Source organism: Triticum aestivum, chromosome 3B (genome assembly GCF_018294505.1).
Source record: "Triticum aestivum cultivar Chinese Spring chromosome 3B, IWGSC CS RefSeq v2.1, whole genome shotgun sequence".
Classification (NCBI taxonomy): Eukaryota; Viridiplantae; Streptophyta; class Magnoliopsida; order Poales; family Poaceae; genus Triticum; species Triticum aestivum.
The window spans coordinates 10,162,211-10,165,602 of record NC_057801.1 but is presented as its reverse complement, the minus strand read 5'-3'; the positions used below and the strand labels follow the sequence as shown (position 1 = coordinate 10,165,602).

Genomic DNA, 3,392 nt, shown 5'->3' with positions numbered 1-3,392 from the left:
TTCAAGGCGAAAATGGACTCATCCACTAAAACTTTTATTCATTCCCATGTTTCCGTGGGCAGCAAGTGTAGAATTACATTTTTAACTTCAGCTCTCCTAATTGATCCATCTCAGCGAAACTAATAAGCTAGCTAGCTACGGCTAGGCTAGGCTTAGGCTACTTCTACTCCTCGATCCTCTGGGCCGCGGCTACTGCTCCAGCAGCTTGTTCATCGTGGGGGTCTTCATCTCCCACGCGTGCAGGTTGGTGACCTTGATGTCCGACTCGCCGTTGTTGAAGACGAAGAGGTGCGCGTCGTCCCCAATGGCCTTCCTCGGGTAAACTCTTGTCAGGATGCACGTCTTTCCGCCGGCCCCGAAGCTCTCCACCACAGAATGGTCAATCTGAAATGAAGTTCGCGACATGGCTTAGACCCCTCTTGCAACGGTGACATAGATATTAATCAGAGCATACTTTGATGATTGGTCATGTGGTTAGTTACGTACCAATGTCCTGAGGGCGATCTTCTTGGTCTTGGCTATGTCAACATTGACGAAGCCCGCAAAGGTCGGCCTGTAGATCTGAGACTCGTACGACGACCTGCTTCATAACGATCATAGGGAATTACTATTGGATCAGGATGCATGGATGGTCCAACATTTCAACATTATATGCAATAGTGTGACTTGAGTGAGTTATATCTTATATGTTACCTTGTTGGGTCATTACACATGAGGACGACATAATTGGTGTCGTTGGTCTTGAACACCCTGAAGAAGACGGCTGTCCTCTCCTCGAGGTCATCGGAGGCCAGCAGCCAGAGCCCAAACGGCCCAACGCCGCCCTTGACGTGCGAGTTGAACTTCTTGCATAGCCCCTGTGCATCGGTTCGCCATGACGGGTCGAACTTCTCCGCCTTGTCCAGGTTCCTAATCGAGAACGCTGCCTCAACATCCGATTGCACGGATTTGAAGCCGGTGACCTCGAAGTACTCACCACCCTTGACAGCCTTGTTGCTGACATTGATGTGTTTTGAGCGCAGCGACTTGACCTCCTCCACAGGCCACTGAATCAGCTGCCTCCCACTCCGTGACAGGAAGATCTTCCTTGGTATCGCCTGAAAAAAAATCAGCAACAACAATACATCTCGATCTCAGCACTTCCGGTAGAAAACATACTAGTAGCAAAAAAAATTTTGTTCATGTGGCAGCGTAAGCTAGTGACCTGGATGCCGGCCCAGCCCTTGTGGCGGTCGTCGGTAACGGTGTCAGACTCATTGGCCCAGCCCCAGAGCACTCGGCGTTTCTTGGCCGGGTCGAAGAAGGACTTGGAGGCGTAGAAGTCACCATAGTCGTAGCGGAGGCCGTAGTCATTGTCAGGGAAGGCGGGGTCAGGGGTGTACCTCTCCTTGTCGTGGTTGTAGGTGCCAACGGTGTAGTAATCGTATCGTGTCAGCTCTAGACTCACCTTGAGCACGTATTTGACGTCCTCGGCCAAAGCACGGTCGTGCAACTCCGCGGTATCCACACCGCGCTGGTGGTGACGGCTGCCTCCGACCACCGCCACAGGGAAGAAGTCGGGACATTCCCACATTCCGGTGAGTCCCGCATGCAACGAGTGGCGCGCCTTGACCCACTTCTTGAAGTCTCGGCTCCGGTACAACGCCGCGATCCCCCTCATGTTCTCCTTGGTGCCCACCACCAACCTCCAGTGTCTGCACATATACAAGGTACAACATATATTCTTTATGTATACTCATAGCACAATATATAGTTGGTGGGGGGGGAGGGGGGGGCACCGCCCCCTTCCTCCCAAGCTCTGAGCTAACTTGTGAAGAAAATTTGTTCGGACGACCAAGATGGAAAATAAAATGTACGCGTACCCGTCGGGTCCATACCACGCTGTCGTGGGATCACGGAACGCGCTCACGTTGATGCCGTGGTCGGGGGTGATGATGGGGTTGTACTCGGGCTTGACCCACTCGCGGAGGAAGGGGTCGGAGAGGTTGGCCGGGTACGCGACGTTCTGCACCTGGTTCTTGTCGGGGTCGATGCCGGTGTACATGATGATAGGGACGTCGTTGGGCAGCAGTGTCGCGGAGCCAGACCAGCAGCCGTTGACGTCGAAGGGCCTGGTCGGGTAGATCGCGGGCTGGAGGGCCACCCAGTGGATGAGGTCGGTGGAGACGGAGTGCGCCCAGATGATGTTCCCCCACACGGCGCCCCTTGGGTTGTACTGGTAGAAGAGGTGGTACAGCCCCTTGTAGTACATTGGCCCTGCATCCATCCGCACGTTCGTTTACATATTGGGTGCACAGTGCCATGCAAACATTTTGAACGAATTTTCTTCACGTAGTGTAGGTTTAGATACATGCTGGGTCGCACAGCACAGTGCCATACAAATATCCACACTGGTTAGTTAATTGCTACACGTAGTCACGTACCATTGGGATCTGATTGGTTGTTGCGTCGTCATGGGAAGTAGGTCAATGCCATGCAAACAAAGGCGACGAGGAATGAGCAATGGCCCGTTGAAGAAGAAGATGATCCACAAACATGGAGAGGTAGATAGATGGAAAGAAAATACGTGCGTACCATTGATCCAGTGCTTGGGGGGCTGGAAATGGTAGCCGGTGCGCAGCTCCGTGGCGACCTCCTTGGCCTCCAACGACTGGAGCTCCGGGTAGACGACGTGCGACGCCTGCACCGCCGTCGCCGCCGCCCAGCACAGCAGCGACACGATCGCTAGCGCCGCCGCCGCAGTCCCCATTCCCTCCCCTCTTCTCTGAGCACCCACCACCCGTACGTATACGAATACGAGAGTAGCCTGAAGGAGACGTAGGAGATGAGTGAGTGAGCAATGCGGTGTGTGGTCCGTACGCTTGTATGCACGGGTATTTATAGTCGGGTTTGGATAAGCAGTACACATGGGACTGAGATCCTAGGACTCCACGTGGTGGCCGTGTTGTATTGACAGTCAAAGATTTGGATAAGAACGCACGCATGGAATGGAGAGAGATCCTAGTATTCCACAGGGTGGACCGCGCGCGCGCATGGATAGGCCACGGGGCTCTCCTCTCCTAGATGAACCAGCCGGGGGTACGATTTGACCGTACGTCGGTACGTGTCACTACGCCCGGATGCATGCACGTATATCCGCTGGTCCACGGCGAACGTCGCCGCGCGCCGCCGATCGAGCTCGCCGCGGCGTGCTGCTGCTTTGGATACGGGCATACGGCGACCGCGGAGCCGCCGTAGGTGGATAGGTACACGATGTTTCATGGGTTAACTTAACTCCGCACGTGCCCCTCCGTTTAATAAATGTATATTTGGTACGTGTGCTTGTTAAATTATGATCTAAATTCTAGTACCGTGTTGGACTAGACGTAGTACAAACGGTGTGGGCCTTTTGC

The 3,392-nt window shown here is 54.0% G+C and overlaps 1 pseudogene; it reads right to left on the bottom strand.

The window, feature by feature from the left end:
* Positions 1–96: 96 nt before the first annotated feature.
* LOC123068218 (beta-fructofuranosidase, insoluble isoenzyme 3-like) lies at positions 97–2,749 on the bottom strand (annotated as a pseudogene).
* Positions 2,750–3,392: the final 643 nt, after the last annotated feature.